General features: G+C 43.5%; 1 protein-coding gene across 1 annotated transcript in view; it reads right to left on the minus strand.

Moving 5' to 3' along the window:
• Window positions 1-26,246, minus strand: part of VWA5B1 (von Willebrand factor A domain containing 5B1) — a 917,148-nt gene that overhangs the window by 457,341 nt on the left and 433,561 nt on the right. The window lies entirely within an intron of this gene.

Genomic DNA, 26,246 nt, shown 5'->3' on the forward strand with positions numbered 1-26,246 from the left:
CCGGCACAAACGGAGTATAAATATGGCCCTCAATGCTTGGAGAGCACTTCGCAAAGCATGCAGCTAAAACCATTAATTAGAATTAACCATTATGTTTGCCAAGGTTGTGAAGCGACTCAGGATGCCGAAGTTGAATAGGTCTGAGGGACATGAGGTTACTTATGTGAATCATTCAAGTGGGTTTGCGCACCTGTTAACATTGGCAGAAAAGTGACTTTCATTAAACGTTGGGGGGACTGTGGTGCCATGGCGAAATGGTTCAATTGGTGTGGTTTCACAAGTTAAGACATATAGCATTTGGAGTCATTCATGTCTTTATGACTCTTACAAGTTTATGTTCTATGTTATTCAAGCATTACCATCTCTTGTACAAGTATGTGTCTTCCAGTAAACAGAGAATGCAGCAATTGCAAGACGACATGTTGTAAAGGTATGTAGGAGTATTGAGAGGAATGCAAATATTAACAAGTCTAAGAGAGGCCTGTCTATAAGAATAGTGTTCTATGTAAATGTATATTGAATGTTACTTGTCCAATTTCCAGTTGTGATGAAGAAGAGAGTAGACCATGTCCCATTATGAGAAATTGAAGTTATTGAGGTGTGTGTAGAAGTGCTGGTTGCCACAGGGTCCCAAACACCTTAGTTTCTAAGTTAAGCTATGAAAACTATTTGCACAATGTAGGTGGATTGATTGTTTTAAGGGAGTATTGTCAGGGTGAGATAAAGTTAGAAGGATGGAAATCATTGGGAAAATGTATGTGGCCATTGTGTGCAGAATACTTTGGGTAGGGGTCAACCAGTTCATCTCAACAGTTGGCAGTGGGTCAGTAATATATGAATCTTTTATACAGGACTGATGGAGTTAGAGGTAGGGTTTTCATACAAGAGTCTGGAGACAGGTAGCACGAATGGGCATACTTATAAACCCCTAGTGCCACCTTGCACCACATTAGCGTCATTTGTTTTGACACTAATGTGGCCCAACAAGGCAAAAATCTTCGTGCCACATTTACAAAGTGGCGCAATGCATGCATTGCACCACTTTGTAACCCTTTGCGCTACATTATGCCTGCGCCAGGCATAATGTATGCAAAGGGGACGTTCCCCTGTTAGGGAAGGCAGAAAAAATGGCGCAAGGAAATCTAAGATTTCTCTCCTCATTTTTTACAGCATTTTTAACACCTGCTCAGAGCAGGCGTTAAAAGGGGGCTTCCATTATTTATAATGGGCCAATATGTACTCCGTGGGAGCAGCGCCAATATAGAGTACATCAAAAGGGTCATGAAAAATTACGCTATTGCCCCCTACGCTGCGCCATGGTGCGTATTTTAAATACGGCGCACACATGGTGGCGGTAGGGGGGTGGTAAAGGGCGCAGCGCCACTTTTCTTACATATGCTGCTAAGTGCTTTATTACATGTTAGGCCCAATGCTTAATTTGTGCTTGTTGTTTCCGGTGCTGGGCACTGGCACTTATGTTTGAGGGCTGGCACTTATTTTTCTGCCTCAAGCATTTACTGCGAGCAAAAGGCACATATGGAAAAGACGGAGAAAGAGCAAAACGAAAAAGGGTCACAAAGGGAGAAGGCAGAAAGCTGCAAGAGTGAGCTGAAGGGGCAGGGAGTGGCTGTAAATGGATTAAAGAGGCTTCAGGATTACGGTGCCTCAGTATTCCGTGCTCGCACATTTAATTGTAGCAGCCCCGTGTTTAAGAGGAAGGCTTTCGGCACTGGCACGTTTTTATTTAAAAATTAAGCACTGGTTAGGCTCCGTGGTCACAGCACTTGCAGTGAGGTCCTGTTAGGGATCCACCCTCCCTCTAATTGCCCGAACAAACTAGCTTCCACTCCACAGCAAATTACGTCATTCGCTCTCAGTATGCCAAACACCAGCTCACACAAAAGACAACTGAGACACGTGATCATACAACTCCCTTTCTTGCAAAAACAAAACAAAGAACAGCCATTCCCTTGAACATGAAACACAGGAACAGTCATTCACAATCACTTATATAGTGTATCATGTTCCCTGTTTGGAAGACTTTTTTTTCGTTTTCTCCAAATGCTGAGACAAGTCATAAACGTAATATTACAAAAAATGCACAGTCTTCTGACTGCACGACTGTATGTTCCAGCGCATCTGTTCAATCTTTTTTAAAGTTAATCGAAGTACATCAGATCCAGTGATCCAGAGCCTGATTGTTACTACATCAGTAGAGATCCGTGTGACCGTCTACGTTTGATAACTCTCCTCCCATTATTGTCCTCATTTTCCCACTTCGTTCAATGTGTCGCTTTCTCATCTGGGATGCAGAATACCCTGCCATGGTAACCTTTTTCTCTATTTCTTTTCCTGCGTGCTGTCCTTTATCTTAATATTTTGAGGCTTACTTACAGTGTTTCAATGTCTGATCATGGCTGTCTAAGGAGCTCAGCAGTTTCTATCTGTTCTGGAAACTTGTGCAGCGCAGACTTCAATGAGATAAAATAAGATTTTTAGTTCAGCTGCCTGAACCACATTTCCCTCATCTATTGAGATAATAATGCAAGTGTCTTGACAGCTAAACGAAACTCCTCAGCAGGAACTCCTCTTTTCGTTTTTTCTCACAAGTACACCTGGATGCCAGAAATATTTTAGAAAATGTGTTCGCATCTTAAGCCTAGTCTCACAGACAAAGCTGAAAGATTTGGCCTGCCAAATAGCTGGTGACAGGCTTTTATTAACAGTGAACACAAACAGCCACTGCTCCTGGATACAACAAGCACTGACAAAGTCAAGAAGTCTGACTTTTGTATGGGGCATATACACCAATAGCATATATTTGGACAGGACCCAAACTGACGTAATTAACAACTAAATAATAACTCGTTTTTTTATTTAGGAATTATAAATGAATGTGGGTGTGTGCACAAATGCCACACCTTCATAATGCCTGTGCAAACAGCGATAAAACGTGATGGTGTATGTGTAAAAGATGCTTTCCATGTCTGCTGGATAAGGCAATACATAGCAACTGGAAGCCGAGTGAGCCAAGGGAACAGTGTGGAAGACAGATGTGAAAACATCCACAAACGCGTGTGCTGTGTGTCAGTGGTGGAATGGAGAATCAATTTCTTAAAGCACAGATGGGCTGCTGCTGTTGCTAGGGAGGCAGACTTGATGGACCTCTTTGGACTGGAAATTGGAGGATTTATTCGTATGCATGTGTTGAATCACAATATAACATTATTAGTTATGTTACATTGTTTGTTTTGAAAAGGGCATAATGCGCTGAGACATTTGACTTAACAAGTAACACATTCTACTGCAGTGAGTCACAGAATGACTCAGGGGGAAGTATGAGGAATTTTTCCCTTGGGACACAAAGGATATGTGCAGCTGCTTTGTACTACCCCTGGTCACAATGGCATTACAGAAGGTTTTGCAGATGCTTCTTTGATACTGATAGGGGTGGCCTAGACTTTGCACCGTTGCTGTTATGAGATGTAATATCACACTTATGACATTTGTAGTGCTGTGAGTAACAGGATTTACTACTACCCAATGTAACTGTACTGAATACAGTGATCTTGGATGGACCTTTGAATTAGTGTTACCAGAATTTAAACTATTGATCTGCAGGTCACTGTAAATGTCATCCATATTTGAGAATTTGGAAAATGTCAAAACATAATTAATGAAGCAGAGAGACAAATAAACAAGTATCCCAATTTTTTACTGCTACACATAGATGTGCTCAGTGCTGATGGGTGTTCACTTGGTAACAAATGACAAACAAATAATGCTTTGTGTACACAAATAGAAAAAGCAAACCAACCCAAGGAATAGATAATCAATATTCCTTAAGGTCCATTCAATCATCGGTCAATCAGTGGATCCAATCATATAGGTTCCATTTGCCCAACATGCGGACCCTAGTCGCATTATGGGTATCATCATTAGGACTGTCAACATGCAAGCAAGCCATGTACTCCAAAAAATGAAAAGTAAATGTTGAGAGGATTTCATGTAAATAGGTGTCCCCAAAACATATTTATTGAAAGACGGGGTAAATTCATCTACCCACTGAATCTGGTAGAGCAGTCAGATTTTTAGAGGGAAGGTTCCACCAGTAAGGACTCAACAGAAACAGGATTAAGAACCAGTCACTCAAGGTACTTCAATCCATAAGGCGAGGCTTCGAGAACTAGGAGCTGCATAGCTGATGAACATTGAGTTAGACCAAGGCCAGGGCATTTCATGGAAAAAGCGGCAACAGTTGGTATTCTTGGGACTGTTGCGTTCTTGGGACATCAACAGCTGATCAAGATAGATGTTTTAATGTCAGGTACCTGCAGAAGTTATATCATCCTGGTGCTCTGTATTTCAGATATGGTGTGCATAGTTATACACTGAGGCCCTGATTTATACTTTTAGACGCAAACCTGCGTTAACGCAGGTTTGTGTCAAAAAGTTTACCGCCGGCTAGCGCCATTCCTGGACACCACCCGGAAGTCATACTTAAGGAATGACGGTAGCCAGCCATAAGGCCTGATTAGCGTAAAAATAAATGACGTAGACCGGGTGGGGGAGGCGTAGGGGAAACAGGAGGTTGTGCGTCAAAGAATGGCGCTAGTCAGGTTAGAGTCAGAAAAATGACTCTCACCTGACTAGCATCATTTTTTGATGCACAACCCCCATGAACATGACTCCTGTCTTAGTAAAGACAGGAGTCATGCCACCCCTGCCCAATGGCCATGCCCAGGGGATTTATGTTCCCTGGGCATGGCCCTTGGGCGCAGTGCCATGTAAGGGGGGCCATGGCACTTTAAAAAAAAAAAAAACTTAGCTGGACTTACCTGGGATGAGTTCCCCCATCCTTAGGTGTCTTCCAGGAGTGGATGGGGGTAAGTGGGGTGTCCCTGGGTGCAGGGAAGGGCACCGGTGGGCTGTTTCCATAGCCTCTGACCATGGAAAATGGCCCACAGGTTCCCTAAAGCCTGCCCCTACCCAGGCATTAAATACTGGTGGTAAACAGGCTTAGCGCCATTATTTAAGGCCCTCCTCCTCCTGTGCGTGATTTTTGCACTGGAGGATAAATAAAGCGCAAAGGCCTTAGAGTCATTTTTTGCTCGGGAACGCCTATCTTGCATCTCATTGAGGCAAGTTAGTTTTCCGCAGGCAAAAAATGACATTAACTCCAATATTTTGACGCTAGATGGGTCTAGTGTCAAAATATAAATATGGAGTTAAGTTTGCTCTAGATTTGTGTAAAAAAATGACGAAAATCCAGTGCAAACAAAGTATAAATATGCCCCTCAGTACGATAGCTCGCTGGATGAGGTCCACTCGGAAGAACTGAGTGTTAGCTACAGGTCAATTGAATCAACATCAGCAAGGTGGTCTCAGGCTTATATTCTACTGACATCAAAGTATTAGTGTAATTATTTGTACTACAATCGCCTTGTTTTGTTCTGTATGAAGTATGAATACTGGGTGAGAAAATGCAGGTATTCACCGCCCTCACATCACAGCAGTTTCACTTCTGCATTTTTCCCGGACCATGTATGAGAAGAAGAAAATCCTACTGAAAATGGTGTGGGCTCTGGGTGACCTGGTGCCAGGTATTGCTTTTTTTATATTTCGTATGGGTGGAAAGAGCATTCATGAAATCATAGAAAACACAAGCCTAACTCGCTTTGCTTATTTGATGTCATGCAGAACCTCCTCAGTGAAAAACATGTCTATTATTCACAGTTGCCCATCTATGTTGTATTAATTTTGTACAAAGGGACAATTCAAGGTGTTGCACTTCAGACTATTTCAAGAGATCATGAAGAAATATTTGGACAGTAGCTGCTGCTATGGCTCTTGTCGGAAAAATGGATGCATCCCCAGTAGAAATCAAATATACGTCTACAAGTCCTCATGATGAAAACTGAAGTTTTAAAAAGCTGGGGCTTTTGCACAATTGATTTGAGTGAGCCTCACTACAAAATGGATACAGTTCCTATAAAATCACCAACAGAGAGGGCCAAAACCATGCTCAGATTGGTCTATAGGGCAATCTAGCTTTGCCAGAAATGCTGTTCTGACAGGTCTTTGTGTGGACTGTTTTTCTGGTATTTTGTGGGCATTTTTATGGTCCGTTGGGCCTGTTGTTACTGTCGATTTCCCTGCTAGTACCATATACATTGTCTGCAGCAGTTCAGTTTCCTATACCATGGAAAGCACCAATGCTTGCATTGCCACACTTTGTAACTCCTTGCGCCACATTATGCCTGCTCCAGGGGGCGCACTGGCACTGGGGGGGGGCTTAAAAATTATGCAAAATAATCTATGAGATTCCTTTGCACCATTTTTATTGACATGTTTTAATGCCTCCTAAGTGCAGGTGTTGATATGAGGCTCCCATTTTGTTCAGTGGGCCTCTGGGTGCTTTAAAGGAAAAGTGTGAACATTTTTGACGCTAATAATGCAACGCGCCAGACTAGCATAAAAAATTATGGCACTAGTCCCCCTGACTACCACCATGGTGCACCACATTTTAAATACGGCACACACATGGTGGTGTTAGGGGGGTGCTAAGGGGCGCAAGAAAAGTGGCGTTGCGCTAGGTGCATGAATCGGGGCTTAAGTTAGTAACCTCAGTTTGATTTGTGGGACCTGAGTAAGTGTATCATACAGAATACAATATGGACAGTGAATGGCCTCAAGTGAATTTAGACATCTTCAGCCTTCCCAATCCATTTTTTAAAAATATTTATTTGTGAATTGATAAAAATATTAAATCATTTGTGTATTTGTTTGATGAATGCTTGTTTGTGTATTATTTATGTATTGTTTTGTAGTTCAATTAATCAAAAATCTTAGCCGCGCCCTGGGTTCCAGTAATGACACAGTGAGCGTCCCCAGAATCCAATAATGATTTAATGTGGGGAGTGGGGGATCCCAGTTTCAAAATGATTGAGTAGTCTAACACAGAAGTCCTTAGATCACCAGCCTCACTCTGAGTGTCGGTCGGTCTCGTTAATTTTACATGCATAATTATCACCAGGCAATACCAAGAGAAAATCGTGACTACAAAACAGTACGTTAAGTGGAATATTGTGCAGTAACACCAGGGGTGGCTCCTCCGCAATGGAGGAGGAGTGTCGCCCCCGTGGCTAAGAGCCAGCAGCAGACTTATAAAACAATACTTCATTATCATTTTATTTTTCTGCTGATGGCTTATCCAGCATGTGAAGGGAGGGGCGGGCTGGGCCATGCGATGGGAGGGAGGGGGGAGGAGGAATAGAGTGCACCAAGTGCGCGTGTGTGTTTAGCCTGCTGTCTTAGGCTGGCCAACCACACATGCACACTTAGGTTTCTCCAACAGCCGGGCTGGAGAAACTGCACAGACCCAGGGCAGTGTCTGAGCGGCAGTCCAGACCAATCCGGGCACTGCTCACATGCTATCTTTGTCATGAGAGCAGCGCCATGATTGCTGTGGAGCCTGTGCTGGTGTTCTAGTGAATGCTGGGACACCAGAACAGCAGAGGAGCGAGGTGCCAGAAGACAGAGGTGGTGGCCGGAAGGGTGAGTGTTTTTTTATTATTTGTTCCCCCATCCCTGTTGTTCCCCCTCTGACATTTGCAGCAGCCGCTGCTGAGTAACACCAGTCACCAAGAGCATTCCAGCACATTATTCACCAATGATTGTGAAAAGAACTAGTAATCAGGGGCAAAACCGACCTAATATGTGTGCAAACAGCATTTGCCTCAGAGGATATTGTATCCAACATTTTGACACACACAGATTGAGGTTGAAAGACTTGAATGAAGTGTTTTTGAAAACTCCAGAACACTCCTTTATGATATCTAACAATTAATCTAATAGACAGATAAGTTTGAGTGTACAAGATCTTTTTGGATAACTTTGATTGTGGTGGAATCAAGTAATTGCTAGGGAGAGAAGTGTGCAAATGTACATTTTGACCAGAGAACAAATGAGGGAAACAAACACTTGGACCAACATTTACTATTGTTTATGTTTATTTTTGTTTATAAAGCTGCTCTGTCAGCCCTGAGGGTATCATGGTAATAAAACCCGGTCAAAGCATTCTTATTACACCTGTTACTTACCAACCTTTTCATGGGTGCTTGATGAAGCACTGCAGTGCAGTGCCACATACACAAGGCTTTACAGTGGTAAGTAAACAGAAGCTATCTTTTGTGTTATGCTGCATTGCCTTGCACGATGGCCCATACATAACTTAAGAAGAGTTGGGCTCACTTTTTAGGTTGAGCGCAAAACTTTGACCTGTTGTAAGTGTTCTGGGCTTAACCATGCCCAGTTCACACCCCCCACCACTTTCACTTGTTCGTGGGCTTGCCTCTCAAAAATCCCTTGATGTCATTGGTAATTGCTTTATGATTGTCCTGCTCTGGGGAGGTTTTGTTACCGCCTTGAAGACTGACACTTTTACATAGATAATTGCAGGATTACCAATATACTTCAGCGTGGGTGAACTATTTTTTAAATTTGTCTCTCCCAAACAGCGCGATTTCCATTTGCAGTATTGGAGCACTGATCTCATTGTTCACACTGTTAAGCACCATGGAATGGGTCCACAGGCACCCTCCCCAAGCCCCAGGAACACCCCCACCCACACCAGAGGGACACCAGAGGATGGGAGACCCCATCCCAGGTACGTATTGGTAAGTATTGGTAAGTATGTTTTAATTAGGTTTTTTTTGTGCCATCGGTATCCCTATCTTGGGGACCCCTTTATGGAACAGGGTGCAATGGCCATGCCCAGGGGACACTTGTCCCCTGTGCTGGCCATTGGGGTGGTAGGCATGACTCCTGTCGTTTTCTAAGAGTCATGTTTTTGGTGCCTGTGCACCAGGAAATGGGTCTAGTCTGGTTAGATGCTTTTTTTTTTGCCTCTCACCAGGCTAGCGTCATTTTCTGATGCACAACACCCTTCTTTCCCTACCGCCACCCTCACCCAGCTGGTGTCTTCTTCTAAGATGCTAGCCCAAGTTTAGCGCCGGCTTGCGCCACTCAATAAAGACTGTGCCTGGCACAGACAAATAATGGAAGCCGGCGCTAAACTTTTTGCCGCAAAACTGTGTTAGTGCAGTTTTGCGGCAAAAAGCATAAATAGGGGCCTTTGTTTTCTAAGGACTACATATATGATTACACTGCATTACTTTCTGGTGCTCTGTTTTTATATCATTAGGCTCTCTAGGGGCTGACTATATGGTTGCATGACCAGGTTTCTTACGAATGCTATTTTTATTATGGTGTTCTCTAGGGGCTCTTCTGAGCATTACAGTCAAACTACTTCAATACTCATTGCACTTGGGGAACTCGCCCCATAATGCTTTGCGTGGCATTTCTTTTTCAAAACATTTTTGCCCATAACTCAGCCCGTTGTGGTTCAAGAACAATAGGACCACCATCAAAACATTCAGCACGACACGCTCTTTCTGTCTAGGTCATCTCTGGGTCCCCACACTAGGTTGCAGGGGCAAAATAGTAACCTCTCCCACCATTCTTTTTTTTTTTTTTTTTTCTTCATTATATTTGTTTAAGCTCTTTGATGGGTGGAATTTTGTTTTACAGCTTGAAGTAGTTTGTATTGTGAGGGTATTCTTTGTAATAGTATTGTAGTAGGCCTGCTAGGCCTCAAAACGGGTAAGGCACTAAGCTCTCTGTGGGTTACATATATGGTTGCCCTGCATTACTTTCTGCTATTCTGTTTTCATGTTGTTGTGCCCTTTAGGGGCTGACTACATGGTTACATGATCATGTTTCTTACAAATACTATTTTTTATTAAGGTGTCATTTAGGGACTGTTCTGAGCATTACTTTCAAGACACTACAATATTCACTGCCCTCGAAAACTCAACCCATAATGCTTTGCGGACCATTCCTTTTACAAAACATTGTTGCTCATAACTCACTGCACAACATGCTCTTTCTGTCTTGGTCATCTCTGGGTTCCCACACTAGATTGGAGGGGCCCCCAAAATTATAATATATATTACAAAAAAATACATAATGGCAATATTTTCATGTTTTGCTGCAGATAGAGGAAGTAGGTAAATGGATGTGCTTTCATTATATGCAGAACCACTAGAATTTTGTGGCAGAGAGAACCAAATTATGCAGCACGGCTGACCAATTTATATGTCAAGAAAAGTCCAGTTACGTATTTACAACGCCAAAGGCTCTAACTCAAGCAAACACGAGAACTATGGCATTGCAAATGCTTGTTTAAACTGCCTTGAGCTGTTGAACATTGTGAAGTAATTGATGGCGAAAAACCACCCTTGTATCAGAAGGCTATGGGTCAACGCAAAGAAAACAGTGATGGATAAATATTGGCATATGAGAGAAATTATATTGATTTCTTATTTTTATCGTTCTAAACCAGCGAACTTTACATCATCTTATTTGATGGGCTTGCTCCACGTACAGAATGGATCAAGTCTAGCATGTTGGCAGATCTATATGTGTGTGGAGACAGATATCCTTTATAAAGCTGACAACAGTACACAGAAGCTAGATAAATATTACATTTGGGGACTAAGTATAATCATAAAACATGAACTACACTCCGATTGAAATAAATGGTGTTCACAACTAAGAATAAATATTCTTGCAAATAATATGTCTCAACCCACGGAGTAGCTTACGAAGTGATTAATAGACGAATATCAAGATAGAGGTCCAGAGAGCTCGGATAGATTGTATTTTTATTAATTTCAGTTTTTACATAGCATGGACATAGTTTAGATGCACACTAGGGCATCTGGGTTTATTTTACATCATCAGACTTTGACTAAGGGCAATAGAGGGAAATACAGAAAAGGAAAAAATAATGCAGAGAAAGACAAGAAAACAGTGACAGGGAACAAGCCTTGCAAAGCCAATACGTCTCGCCTGTGCGAGCACCATTGACTTTGTCAATATTTTTGTAGTTATGTTGTAGAGCAGCGAGTTGCTGTGCGGCACTGCTGAAAGAAAAAAAGGCGCTATGACACAGTGAACACTGGCCATATCATAACATGTTTTTAACTTTCAGCCGTGCAGGTGTACAACATGGCTAAATAAAACATTTACAAAGCCAATATATCTCGCGTAGGTGAGACCTATTAGATTTGCCCATGCTTGTTTAGTTAGTACACTTTTATTGAATTACTCCGAAGTTTGAACCTTGAATTCTGGGGCCAGAGACACTAACATTGTTTCGTTCCAACTGCTACTCGGTTTCCTTAATGTCAGCGGCCACAGAACAAGCAAACAATACAATAGCCATGATCCTCTGTCTGCACAGGAAGAAGGGCAACCACCAAATAAATCAATCTTGCAATGTTAATTTTCGTTTCCGATATTATTTTTTAAATGCATCGGAAGCACCTCAACTGTGGTCTCGCGGGTATTTGCAGCACATAACGACGCGTGCATATCTTTTGTAAAGAGAAGTGTCTGAGGTGGGGCGGGGGCCTGTAAACGAGTGTGTAGTGGAGAGATGCATCTGTGAGTGCTGAAAAACATCACGAGAGAGTGCAGTGCAGACAAACCCAAGTTTCTAATAGCAAACATCCAAAATATTGTGCAGTCTAAGCAAACATACTTAGGCCCATATTTATACTTTTTTAGCAACCCATTTGCGTAATTTTTTTACGCAAAAGCAGCGCAAACGTACAAAATACAATTGGCCCATATTTATAATTTTGATGCAAAACTGCACTGACGCAGTTTTGTGTCAAAAAATGTACTGCTGTCTAACGCCATTTCTTTGTGCCGTGCGGGCGTCAACTTTATACTTTGACGCACGGCAGCGCAAACCACAGGTGTGAATCGAACCAATGCGTCACGTCGTAATGAAAAATGACGTAAACGCGGCGAAAATGACTGTGAGCCAGTTTACGACGTCGCAAACCGGATACATGCCGTTTTTTGACGCAATTGCGTCAAAAAGCGGCACAAACACAGCAAAATGTGCATAGGAGAGCCAAAATGGATCCCAGCTGCTTGCACAGACCCCAGGAAGATGGCAACAGAGCAGGAACCAGCCAGGAGGACCCACACAAGGGAGAAGAAGAAAGGAAAGTGTCGCTTCGGTGCAGAGGAGCAGGAAATTCTGGTGAAAGAGGTGACGGAACACCAGCACCAACTGTTTGTCACCTAAAAGTTGCCAATTAGTAAGAGAGAGGCAAAATGGCAACAAATTGTTGACAAGATCAACAGTGTGGCAGAAGTACGGAGACCAGTCATCGAGTGCAAGATACGCTGGCATGACTGCAAGCGCAGGACCAAGAAAAAGATGGTCAGGAACAGGAAGGCAGCACTGCAGACTGGAGGTGGGAGTCCAGCACCGCAGGAGGCCCTGGACCACATGGAGGAGATGGTCGCAGCCATCATCCCAGACAAGATCGTCACAGGGATTCAAGAACAGGACAGCGCAGACTACCAGGAGACAACACACATGCAGGGTAAGTTGCATGGGGAATTAAAGTGCACAAATGTTAACTGTAAGCGGGGGTGGACATACCTACTCACACAATTCATGTAAGTTATGATATTCAGGGAGTGGCATGGGTAAAGGGGCACGGCACGGGGGCATGGGCTGTACAGAGGAAACCTGGGGCACAGTAATACACTACACCAACAACCTTTGCTTGGGGGTATGCTGCCATACCAAGGATGTTGGAAAGGTAAAGCCAGGCCAGGAGGGTAGGGTACAAAGTCAACTTGGCAGCCCATCACACGTCAGCCAGTATTCTCCCTACATGAACTAGGGTCCAATTAACAACCTCTGGCCATATCTGCAAGTGGAATATAACATTGACAACAGTTGCCATTACCACCTATGCTGTGTGTGCAGGCCAAGTAGTTAATGTCAGTAACGTACACATGGATCAAACACACCCAAATTAGAGGGTTCAGGATGACAACTTTATCATTCCCCTGAAATCAATACAAATGTCCCAATCCTGTCAAATGTGATTGTCCATAGTTGCTACAAACATCAGCCATTGTCATAAACATTAGGAGGTACACAGCACTAATGTCATACCCATGCTGCATATGTCAGGGTCCACCCTGTGCCTGGGTCCCAATGCAACATCCCAAATGTCATACTGCTCCGACAACAGCATTGAGGGGGAGGACATATACAATTGGTTACAGAAATACACCTGCACAGTCAGAGGAGGAAGTGGAACACTGCTAGGACAATCAGTGCAATCCAATGTACCACACATTCCCCAACATCAGCAGTACACATTACCAGTGCTGACATCCATATCGTGCCATAACAATGCTATACATAGTATATGCTAGATCTCAGCAACATATAGGTGGATGTGAAAGATCATAGACTGGGGCAGTTCCAGAATGTAAAGTGTGGTGCTAGTGCCATCAATTCACCCACAGCCAGTGAAAGGACTCGCCATGAGAATGGAAGTAGACATAGGGTTCAGTAGGACAAGAAGGTGGCAATTCACAATTTGGCCTGAACCAACACCTAGAGGATGTGATGCTGACAAGTCCACAAACTGACCACAATACATGTGACATGTAGGTGGGGCATAGGCCTGGGAGAATGCTAATATGAAAGACAGGAACAATGAACAGGAACCAAGATCACAATGTGAAAATAATCGGAAGTCAGGCATGTCACATTACAAATGCCACAACACAGACACACTAATTGTACCATATCTCATTGCAGAGGACGATGGCTCTCCTGCGAATATGCCTGTCCGGGAAACCCTGATGACATGGATGACAAGCTGACAAACATCAGCCAGCAGACCCTCCAAGATGTCCTTGGAACCCTCCAGACCCCACCTTCAGTCACAAGGAGGAGCACAGAACTAGCAGCCATTACAGAGGACCCACCCACCACCCCAATTGTACAACCTGCCAGCTCCAACACAGCTGAGGACTCTGACGACCCTGGCACCAGTTTTGAGCGAACTGTAGTTGGAGTACAGCGGGAGCTGGCCAAGGCGGTGCTGGTGGGGATGCAAACTATGGCAGCCAGCCTAGAGGGGGTGCGTTTGTGCATGATGTCAACTGAAGAACAGGTAGCAGCTAAGCAAGGGCGAACAACAATCTTGCAGGAACTTGAAAAAAGGTTGAAGGAAATCAGCACAGCTGTAATAGAATTGACCCAACACCTACAACAACAATCCTGCCAACGCGGGCACAAATGCAATATGGAACCCTCAGGGCCGAGCTGGCTACCTACCACAGTGATGTGGCTGCTATTCTTAAGAACCAGCAGCTCCTCCTTGCTGCAGTACTGCCCTTAATAGCCCCACAGTTGGCAGCTACCGGGATGTCTCACTCCACATCTTCAAACACTGAGGGTGTGTTGCCCCTTCAAAACCACCACCACCAAGGGCAGAGGAGACAACACACACATCAGCACATCAGAAGATGAAGACGTGGAACAGATCACCTTCACCCGTAAGAGTACCCGGTAGCACTTGCCCCTGTCACATGGCCACCTATTACTAAGGTCCTGTGCTTTGTAACATGCCAGTCTTGCAACAACTGTACTCAAGCACTTCACTTCAGCCCACTGTTTATCTTGTCACCCTGCCCTGTGATTGTCTCTCACGAACTCATTGGCAAATCCCGTCCCTCTGCACTGTCTGACACTTCACACCAGCATGTCCAATGACATGTCCTTTTGCACTTGTGTAGGATCACAATGGAAGATGTCACACTAATGGACTCACAATCATGGACAATATACATATAGCACTACAGCACTTTCAAATAAATAGCACTTACGCAACAACTTTGTCTCTGTGTAATGTGACACATCAGCCGTGATGGCTGTCAGTGATGTTTACCTCAGGTCAATGATTATTGATTGTCAATACACCTGACCTGAACGAATCTTGGCTGATAATTATGCACAGTGGTCTGGATTGTACCATTATCTGCCCTTCCTGAGGGTTATTTCTGAGGAAAATAGAAACTATACACCATAATGCTGTGTTGGACAGAATAACGCTTCCTCAAGGGATGTCTAGGCCAGAAAATAGTGCCTTCAATTTTTTCTTCAAGCCAAAACTTACGTATGTGACATTTGCCCCAATTTTGTAACTGCATGAATGGATGTGTATGAGTTTCCATACAAATAAGCCAACGGGCTGAACATTGTAACAAATGATAGGCATGAGTTATGTATACCATACTACATGAGAGCATACTACCACTCACCTTATAAGGATTCGCTTGAACATCCGGCTGCAGGCAGACTTAACACAGTGTCCTCAATACCAAATATGGTAGCAAAGTATGTGACATTGAAAACATACATCACAAATTAACCAAACTTTGGGATCCATAGTAACCGTGAGTGGTGGGTGCAATGGATGGCACATTCTTAGCTAAGTAGCTTAGGTGTAGCTGCAAATGTAACAGCTCATTTGGGATTTGGTTGCAGCATGGGACACAAAATCTAATACAAAAGAGACACTGTTCACTCATGCCAAGGCCCTGATCTACAAGCATTTGACACATACTGTAAAGGGTTACCTAAATATTTATTAAACAGTAAAAACAGAAGCTTAAACCAGGGGAAACACCTTACCTAACCTAAACTATTCTAACTACACATTACCCACAACTGGCCCTAACTAACCTAAGCGAAACGTACTTATCACATTTATCGAAATGATCTAAACATCAACCCTCCACCCCCCTTATAAGACGGGACACATGGAGGACAACAAATACTAACCTAAACACATACTATCTTATACTAAACAAATATATTTTTTTTTGTATTTTTTTAAATATATTTTATTTTTTTGGTATTTTTTGGAAAAACACCAACCCAGCCACCCAAACACATAATAGAAAAAAGATATAAAAAGGATCATACCCCAACCCCCTCCCACTACTACTAACTAAACTAACAGCCTATACTAACCTAACACTAAGCCCCCTAAACCCACTAATTAAAAGAACTAGGAAAGAGGAGGGAGGGGAGGGAATCATGGCTGAGTATAATGTCTACAAGTTTGCCCTCCACAGGGTCTTTTTGATGGCACACACCCTCCGATTCACTTGTGCCACCTCCTGCTACAGCCTGCTCATTTTCCGCAACATACGGTCCAAGTTCCGTTGCATCTGTAGAAAAGCTGCTGGGTCTATGACTGCAGCAGGGGTGATCTGGGTGCCAGTGGAGGAAGTATGTGCCCTTGTCGGTGCCATGTCTGTAGGAGGAGGTACAGGTGGTGGTGTGACAGGTCCTGGAGCTGTGGATGTTGACAGTCCAGCAAAGGTGCCTGCTAATGTTGGTGCCACCTGGGTGGTAGTGGTGGTGCTGGTGGTGGTGGCTGTGGTGGACATAAAAGGGCCTCCTTGGGTAAATGCCCTCCACACTCCGGAGGCTCTTTCATGGTGATAACGCCATGCTATGTTCTGGAACCCCGACTCCACATCCAGAATGTGGCGGTAACACATTGTCCTGTGCTGAAACTCCCGAATCTGGATGGGATTCATATTGGCAGCTGTTAAAACAAATATAAAACCAAACATTAGGTACTTCATTGTGTGATATGGCTCCAGAAGTAAATCAGACAATACATCTAATGTACCAGAAACAGGCCATATCATCATACAGATCAATGATTGTCCCTGAGGCAGTACATGCCAAGGCAGCCTACACATGTCCTATCATCAAACAGCACAGCAAAACTCCAAAAGATGGCTAACATCTTGAATGACTTTGGCATCATTGTTCAGCCATTTGTCAAGTAAAAATAATGCTGCAAGTCCTCCACCACTGACCGGACAACGAATTACTATGTTCTTGATAACAATCAAGGGTTGAAAGATCTGCAAGTTGTAAATGGAATTGGCAGGATAGAATGCAGTTGCTAATCATGAGAGGGTATCCTAGGTTTGGACAAGTGACTTACAGATTTACATGTCTGTGTACTAAACTTGGATCATCAGTCCTAGGTGCACTATTCACAACCCTACGCCTGTGCTTGGTGGGGGTGGGGGGGTGGACAAGCAACAAATACTTTCAAACAACAAGGACACCCAGGAATCTTTGGACAGATGTACATGGGTTTGGCCAGCCCAGCAAAGGTAAGGAGGAAGTCCAACTAGGATACACCCAAACCTTGGACAATCCCATCCACACTTATGTTTGGAAATGCAGACCATTGTCAACATCATTTCCTGCCAGTAACCCATGACTTACAACAAGCAGATAGATGCAAGCAAACATCTTGCCATGAGCTGCATGCACACCTAGTCCATTGTACTCAAGTACCTCATACTCGTAGCAGAACATGTGGAGCTACATGCTGCGAGGAAGTCAAACATACAGTCAAACATGTTCATTAGTGAATAGGGAAGCTGAAGTCTGTGGGTAAGACTTTGGCATCCCTATTCTGGGAGAATCAAGGTCTGACTTGCTGACTAAATCACCAATATGGTCGTCTGCTACATTTTCTGAATTTAAGTTTTATCCATATAACTCATCCCTATTCACATCGCCGTGCCTACAGGACTGACCTACAATCCCAAATTAAGACAATACGCTAATGACTGGCCAACTCAAAAATGGGGAAAAAATGATACTCCAGTCAAGGAACATATCCGATCATTGACCAGCGCATCACACCTTGCTATGTGTCCAACACACAGGAGTCAATCCCACATCATCAGCAAACACAACACAGAACAGAAATATCAACACTTACTGGAGATGTCTGGGTCCGCCAAATGAGCCACCTCTCCGATAGTGAAGGGTGCAGGTCCACCTGTAAGACATGGAAGGGAGAAATGTGCTCAATGTCTGTGCACTGTACAAAAACTTCCAAATACAAATACTATGTGTAATATTAACTCCGAAAGTCAAGCCTCTCAGACATGATGATACTGCATCCTACATACCACTGCAAACATGTACAGACCCAGGGACTCCAGTGAGTGATACATACATATCTGCACACATGCAGTGGCCCTAACTATCATGTGGTGGCAAACATGCTCCTTCATTAGTTAGCAGACTAATTCAAGGAGTGTATTCCTCTCATCATATGTATCCATGAGAGACATGCCAATCTACTTTCTGGGAGGACTGCAATACCAGTCACCCAGCTATTGTGACTAAGACCAATTTAAAACACACAGGTACAATGTACAGAGGGCCAGGGACAGTTGTCAGCCTCAATTTGTATAATTTTCTTCATTTGATGTGCCACAGCTCTGGTAAGTTGCACCAACCATAGAGATATGAACCCGTGTACATACCTTTTGGCATCCATTCCTAATTTAAATGTGGCACTCCAAACTCCAAATATCAGTCTAAGATGTTACCTGAGGTCAGCTATAACTTGTCACGTATGTGTCAGAATCCAGTTCAGACATGTATCACAAAACATTGAGGAACACTATGGGGGTTATTACAACTTTGGAGGAGGTGTTAATACGTCCCAAAAGTGATGGTAAAGTGATGGATATACCACCAGCCGTATTACGAGTTCCATAGGATATAATGGACTGGTAATATGGCTGGTGGTATATCCGTCACTTTACCGTCACTTTTGGGACAGATTAACACCTCCTCCAAAGTTGTAATAACCCCCTATATTTCCTGTAAAAATCTGGATTTAAAACATGTGTTTCCTGATACACTCACAGACCATGCATGAAACTTATTTTAGAGCCACATTAGCATCATCAATTGACGTGAAGACAGCACTAATTTACAGGCTCCTGTTGTGTTTTGAAAGTTAGTCTAGCTGTTGCGTCAACAAATGACGGTAATGTGTAGGAATTATTGTATATCTCACAGGCAACTGTGGGACATATTTATACATTTGTTGCGCCGCATTTGTGCTGCTTTTTGACACAAAAGCGGCGCTAACTCACAAAATACAATTGTATTTTATATGTTTGCGCCGCTCTTGCTTAAAAAAATGACGCAAATGCGCTGCTAATAAAGTAGAAATATGGGCCTGTATGTTTAACTTGCATTCCACATGTTCAAAAACATTGCCTGCAGCATATGAACAAATCAGCTACTGTCACTACAGAGCATTTAAATGAGCACATTACTCTGATTTGTACTCACCAACATGGCCACCAATATCAATCCGCAGGTGGTCCAGCAGGTCTTGCTCCCGGGCAACCAGGTCAGCCCAGCGGTGTTTCAGCTGGTGGTCACTGCGCGGTGTGTTGTAGATTCGCTGTAGATGATACAACACCTTTACCCACCGGAGCCTCCTTGCCTCTGTGTGATAGCCCTGTATCACACGACCACCTGCTGCAATCATTAACAGCAGGAAGTGGCAGACCAGCCAAATAAAGCCACCCAGCTCCTCCTCTCCCATTCTGCCAAGACGAGGCCTACCCAACATGCTTGCACCAAAAAAAGGGAATAAAGGGGTACAGAGGAGAATAGAGGGAAAGTAGGACAAGGAAATGCAAAATATCTAACAGAACACAACCCAACTATCCCCAAACTAACACTACCCAAAACAGACTCCAAACACTACAAAGACAAATGTTGGCACCAGAAATGACCAAAAAAACACTAACACAGGATACCACAGACACTTATGAAACACAAAAAGACAATTTAAAGACCACACTGGAGACAAATTCACAAAATGCACAGAGAGACAAGTCAAAACTCAGCCACACAGTCAGGAAATATCACAGACTGCAAAGTGAAAGTGAAAGTACACCCACTGTACCAATTCTGTAAACAGGATATCCTATTACATCACGTCCTGCCTCAAATGCAGCATGTTTTTATAGTTATGCATCAAAATATTATGACGCTTACAGTCTGTGCATCATTTTTTTAACGCACATGCTTAGAAATAACCTTGCATCCATATTTTGAAATATGTTTCATACTTAACCAATTTCAGGGGGTACAGTGTGGGAATTACCGCTCAGGGCCAATGGATGTTTCATGGCAATGTGCGTCATATTTCGACACACATGCGTAATTTTTTGACTCATGTGCGTCTTTTTTTACGCGTATGCGTCAAAATGTCTGCCTTTAACTGGGTTTGGGTCATTTCTCATTTGTAATAGTACATGACAGTTGTGACAATACAGAGATAGGCTGATTGCACCAACATTGTGCATTCAGGTGTATGGGCACATGTGACTGATCATACTACTGCGGACTATGATCCTCTACTTGTTGGACCGGATTTGCACTCTTCACTGACGCAATAGATGGCCAAACGTGTGAAATACAATTAGGTATTACCCAGTTTGGGCATGTTTTTCGTCAAGAGAGTATAGCAAGTAACTCAATGCCTATGGGTCAATGTGTGTGATTTGGCTCTTACTATTGTAGTTGTCCCACTGTGTGAACATCACAAGACGCATTTTTGCAAATCTGCTTGTCTGCATGTGGAGTCAATGTGTCCAACCCTCAGATGTTATTCAGTGTGGAAATGAGAGAAGACATGTGTTTGTCATACACGTAACAACAACTGCTGTGTGCACTTCCTAGGTTTTTTGGAACATAAGCACCACCAATGACAAAGCATGCACAGGATAGATAGCAGACGGTTGATCATGGCAATGTTCCAAAACTAAGCCATCACATGTCCTGGAATGTTGGAAATTACTTCCTAGGCACTTGTTTATTTACTACCCATGAGTCAGGCATGGGATAATGCTATGTAGGTACCGTGTTTGTGACACCGAGTCCCAAATACAATCCACAAATGTCATGTCACGCCACAGTTGGAGTCATATAAATGAGTCATGTCTCTCCTGTGTCAGTGGAGGACCAGCAGACCAAGCAGCATGTGTTCACATATTTCCAGTGGTAAAATGCACAAAGGTGTCCGGTTTAATTGTGTGGGCCAATGTTTAGCCTCTATCATTATTGGGGTCCATGTTGTCACAGATACGTGCAGGTCTAGTCATGAGTCTGTGGAGCAATTTCCTGCATCTACAAAGTATCCTTCACAGATCAATTGAAGGAAAGCCAATGAGGAATTTAGAACACAAATGGGGATAGTTCAGCTATGGCACTGCAGACGTGTTATGAGACTGACAACAGGGCAACCTTGGTGTGGTGACAAAGTTAATGGATCAGGATTCTTAAACCGGCAGGTTTCCTCACAACATTTGTACACAGGTTGGCCTCTAAAATTCCCACTGCATCTGGGAACAACAGTGCCTCTGTGCTGATTAATCTCACAGCTATTCCCCACGCAAGCCCCATCAATATATGGGGGGCAACGTGAATCAGCATGTGGACTGTCAGGGTCCTAGCATGTGTTGACATTTCATGCACATTATCTGATGTTGTTTGTTGTGCTGGAGGAACCAGGCCCAATCCATGCATACAGCCATGGTACACTGTCACTATTTGTCACTCGTGCATACATGAAAACCAGACAAAGGATGGGCCATGATTCGGCTATTTGAAGAAAAGTTCCACCCCATGGTACGATAAGTAAACTGATTATGCTATACAATGTATTTGACTATGCATTGTAGAACCACCTGACACAATACCCCAGGAGGAAAGTGAAGGCTGGGAAAGCAACTATGATACAAATGTAGCCACAGGGAACCTTTTTGGTAACGCAAAGACAGAAACCAGTCAGGCTAACAGGATGCAGGGTCAATCAGGATCCAACAATTTAACAAGGCAAATACACAGTGAGCAGACTGAGACTGGTCAAAGGTGGAACAACACTGTGGAAAATGAAACCTGTGTTTCTCCTATATGTTGGAATGTAACACAATAACCCAAGGGCTGTGTGACACAGCTGATTTATACGGAAATGCATAACAGTGTTATAGATAAAACAGCAGCTTCTATGCTGTTACAGGCAGCTGCAAGGACAGTGCATGTTCAAATGGCTGGTCTCCGTGGAGGTGTTCACAGGTGTGTGCAGCATCAGTCTCTCACAAGTCCTGTAGGTGAGAATCAAGATTAAAGGGCCAACAGTATCTTTCACATGGGAAGCAATGTTCAGGTGATTACAGGTCCTACAGACTACAAGGCAGAGCATTATATAACCAGAAGTCCATGCAGGCAGAAGTACAATGAGTATGGCATACCATACTAAAGAAGGAAGCACACGGGATTCACATTGTGAGTCTGGGTGTGTGTAGAGGAGGGATTTTCTGGGTACACATATTCCCTTTCCAGGGACCTCTGAAGAAGGGTTGGGTGAGACCGGGAAAATGGGTGTGGCAGGACTTAGGACATGGGCTGCCATGTGCAGGGGATGTCTTGTGAGCAATGCTAGTCATACCTGGGGCACTTGTGCTATCAATTTGCTTTTTATATGGAAATCTTGTCACACATAGTCCTTGCAAAGATAGGTGATGTAACTCTTACTGCTGTCAAGGGTCTGGTCATACCTTCTTGTCACCAATACAATAGCACATCCACTGCCTCATGTATGAGGGATTTTTTTCCCTTATTGACTGATGGTGTCTTAGTTGTGTGACATATGCTGCGATGAACCATGTTGCCAATATGTATGTGTGAAATAGCTGTGGTCCTCTGCTATTGCCCTTCAAATGTGAAATGTACAGGATATATGTAATTTACAGTGTGTGTGAATTTGGCTGTACATTCATACGCATCAAATTTGCTGTGGATTTTTCTGTATCCTAATCTCTATTATTTCTGCAATGCTCCATGAGGCTACTCTCTGATTCTGATAGTTAGGGAAAATGTTATGCAAAAATGATTATCCAGACCATGATACAGTGATTAGAATAGGTGTTTATTGACATATGGTAAGACAGTGGTGATGGATGAGTAGAGTTAAAAGACATTTTGGAAAATATGTTGTCTCCGACGCAATCCTGCAGCTGTGTTTGGATGGTCCCCCTCATGTTGATGGACAGCATCCTTCTCTTCCTCCTCTTCAGGTATTTGTGGGTCGGGTTCATATAGGGGAATGTTCCTTCTTACACATATGTTGTGCAGGATGGCACAGGTCAAAATTATTTTGCACAACATTTCAGGTTAGTATAGGAGGCTGCCTCCGGTGATGTCGAGGTACCTGAATCTTGACTTCAGGATGCCAAAGGTCCTCTCGACTATGGTGCGTGTCCTCCTATGTGCCTCATTATAGGCACGCTCTACTGCAGTGCTTTGGTTTGCAAATGGGGTCATGATCCATGGCTGGATTCCATACCCCTGATCAGCTGAAAGAGAAAATGAGTGAGAACATGTTGATGTAGCTTGCACCATAATTATCAATTTGCATGGCAGTTGTTCTCTTGTGTTGTCTATGACTCATCTGTGTTTGTGTTATTGTGTTGAATCCTAGGCTTCTAGGATGTACCATCAGCATTGGGTTGTTTCCTTATCTGAACGGGTGTTTGGCTGATTCCAGATGTCAGCGGTATTTTTGTAGAGTTGCAGTACAGTGTGTACTCCCTTGCATTATGTCATGTGGAAGAGGTGTCCCTGTGTCTTAACTGGGGGTGAGATGATACTTGCATACACAGAGTCAATTCCACAGTGCTGGTAACACGGTTGCATCTATATACCCTGGACATCCCATCCAATTTCGCATATGTAATAGAATTAGTTAAACATCAATGAGACCCTTAGATTTGGATAGTTGACAATGTACAACACATCTCTGTACGTTGTCAGCACTGACGTGTTGGCAATTGACTATGCAGTAATTTCACATGTGTGACAAGTTCACTGCAGACCTATTTCTCTGCCCTTGCCAAGTCGACTCAGGTACCTATACTACTGAACATGTTCTAGTTCAGATGGCTAACTTGGTTGTGAGGTTGTCATTTTGAGTGTCAGAAGGTCCGTATGCCTGTACATCTGTTGTGTGTGTGTGAAATTGTCACAATGTGTATGTGTAGGAATGTGCACTTTCAATATTATCCCATCAATATGTGTTCTTCGCACAGTCCACTTGCTTATTGGTAGGGGGCAATGTGAGAGCAGGAGTGCTGTGAGATATTGATACAGCCTCAATAATTGCATGTCATCTTCATTGTAGTCATCATCATGCTATGTGTGTCATGGTGTTTGCAGCAAAACACATTACACACCCCTTACACAGTATGAATTGGTTGGAAGGGTTTTTGATTGAGTGCTATTGATGTGATATTGAAAGATTGATCTTCCAAATTGTACTGCCAGTTGAGGCCATGTCATTGTCATTGTGTTGTTTTATATTGTCCCCTTCTGTCTGTGGAGATGCATCTGTTGTTATTTCATACTGTCATTTGTCCATAGGTGTGTATCCCATTGGGTGAGGATATCAAACATGCCTAGCGGTGTCACAACCTCATTGTCTTCCTGGCCACGTGTCGATGTTGTGGTGTATGCGTTGTGTGTCCTAGGGGGTTGCTGTGCTGTGTGTATATAACTGGGTTTCTGTACTTACCAACAAGTAGGCCATTTCCATATCATCCATCCTGGAAGTGTTGATTGATGGTGCAGTGACAGAGGATGAATGAATCATGTACACTCCCAGGATACTTTGCCACAATATTGGTGATCAATCCCCGGTGATCGACAAAGGCCTGCACATTGATGGAGTATGTGTGCTTCCTGTTGCGGTATAGATGTTCGGTTGCAGCAGGTGACACAAGGCGTACATATGTGCAGTCAATGGCACCAAGCATGTGTGGGAAGCCATTAATTTGGTAAAACCCCTGTTTTGTCTCCTGCTGCTTCTGCTGTGTGTTGGGGAAGCTGATGTGGCGGGTGTGAGGGAGTTGATAGCATCCAGTACCTTGGGAAGTAAGACGAAGAATGAGGGCTGTGAGATCCCGGCAACCAGGGCTCCAGTGGTTTGAAAGGAGCCACTTGCCAACATATGGACTACAGCTAGCAGCTTGGTTTCTGGTGGAATGGTGCTGGGTGTCTGCAAGCTGGGTGCCAACTGTGGCTCAATGTTGCGCAGCAGCTGCTGAATGGCTTGCCAGTTGAGCCTGTACCTCTGAATGATGTCTTGTTGGCGGAGTCCCAGAAGGGTTGTCCTGGTGCGGAATATCCTCTCCTGCCTTCTGCGTTGCCTTTGGGGCCCCTGCTGGTGTTGTGGAAACTGCTGTTGTTGGTCCTGTGCACTGCGTCTGCTTGCATGCTGGATGAAAAGCACCTCCATGTCTTCCTTTTGGAGCTCTGCTGTTGCTTCTCTGTGTTTTCATTAAGTACAGGTGTGTTTGCCCCATTTTAACTCCTGCCCTGACCCAGGTGTTATTTTTTTACGCAAATCGGGCTGTGCATCATTTTCCAACTCAGCCTCCCGGCCGTGCGGGATTTTTGCACGATTGGATAAATAAGACACACAGGTGTTTAAGTCTTTTTTTGGACGGGAACGTCTACCTTGCATGTCATTAACGCAAGGCGGTTTCCCGCATTCAGAAAATGATGCACACAGCGGAATTTTGGCGTTTGCAGGCTCGGGTGTCAAAGTTTAAATATGGTGCATGGTTTGCGCTGAATGTGCGTCTAAATTTTGGACGCACATTCGGCGCAAACATAGTATAAATATGCCCCAATTGTATTTTGTAAGTTTGCGCCGATTTTGCGTCAAAAAACAATGCAAATGCAACGCTAAAAAGTATAAATATGGGCCTTACTGTGCCCCGGTGGGTATGCAGCAGGTTTGCACACCTTTTGTAAAAAGAAGTGTAGAAGGCGAGCTCTTTAACTGAACGTGGAGCGGAGAGATGCATTTGTGTGTAAACTTAACATCACAATGACGCTGTAGTGCAGTCAAACACCATTTGTGATGTGAATCTTCACAGAATTGTGCAATGTAGACAAACACATTTCATTGTCATGAAACTTCTAAACAAATGTGCAGTACAAACAAACTCAAGTATCTTTTGTGAAACATCTACAGTAAAGTACTGTGCAGAGTACACTGAGGTGTGTAATGCGACACTGTAAACAAGCGGGCATTGTAGGCACCCGTGTTTAAAGTGAAGATCTTAAAAAGTGTGGATTGGAAAGGTGGGAGTGGGTAACTGGTCGGTTAAAGAAACAAGCATTGGCAAAGGCAAGGTTTCCTCTCTTTAAATCCGTCTTACACCTAAATTAATCAATCGGCAACTGAAAGGTGACCAGTTAACCTTTGCCAAGAGAGTTCTACTAGGAAGGCAAACTCGCAGTAACGTTTTTAGTAACTTTATATCCATCTGAGTTTTTCTTTGTGAAGACTCTACATACGCAGATGCTGGATTATGTGACAATTGCAGCAAATCCATTTTTATTGTGGAAAATGTTGGAG

This window comes from Pleurodeles waltl, chromosome 6 (genome assembly GCF_031143425.1).
Source record: "Pleurodeles waltl isolate 20211129_DDA chromosome 6, aPleWal1.hap1.20221129, whole genome shotgun sequence".
Taxonomy (NCBI): Eukaryota; Metazoa; Chordata; class Amphibia; order Caudata; family Salamandridae; genus Pleurodeles; species Pleurodeles waltl.